The sequence below is a fragment of the Plectropomus leopardus genome, unplaced genomic scaffold (assembly GCF_008729295.1).
Source record: "Plectropomus leopardus isolate mb unplaced genomic scaffold, YSFRI_Pleo_2.0 unplaced_scaffold70280, whole genome shotgun sequence".
In the NCBI taxonomy this organism is placed as follows: domain Eukaryota; kingdom Metazoa; phylum Chordata; class Actinopteri; order Perciformes; family Serranidae; genus Plectropomus; species Plectropomus leopardus.
Window position 1 is genome coordinate 1 of NW_024677341.1, and position 298 is coordinate 298.

The 298-nt window shown below is 41.6% G+C and overlaps 1 non-coding gene across 1 annotated transcript; it reads right to left on the reverse strand.

Moving 5' to 3' along the window:
* Nucleotides 1-122: 122 nt before the first annotated feature.
* trnas-gcu lies at nt 123-204 on the reverse strand. The gene has a single exon. It is a non-coding gene; the product is annotated as a tRNA-Ser (tRNA).
* Between the last annotated feature and the right edge of the window lie 94 nt (nt 205-298).

Here is a 298-nt window from a genome sequence, read left to right on the forward strand (position 1 = left end):
TCATAAAACTTTTGAACTTGGAAAATAAACATTCTCAGTGGTTCCCTCTGTATTTCCTGTTTGAAAGGTTTGCAATCTGTTGGTAGGTTTCCATTAACCCTCAAATTGCACAAACTGCAAAGTGACAAGGATGGGATTTGAACCCATGCGTGCAGAGCACAATGGATTAGCAGTCCATTGCCTTAACCACTCGGCCACCTTGTCTCCATACCATAGCTGCTAAGGTGACCATGTGATGTGGTATGATAAAAAGCAAACAAAAGTTACCCTTCCTTGAGTGTCCTTGGAATGCAATATG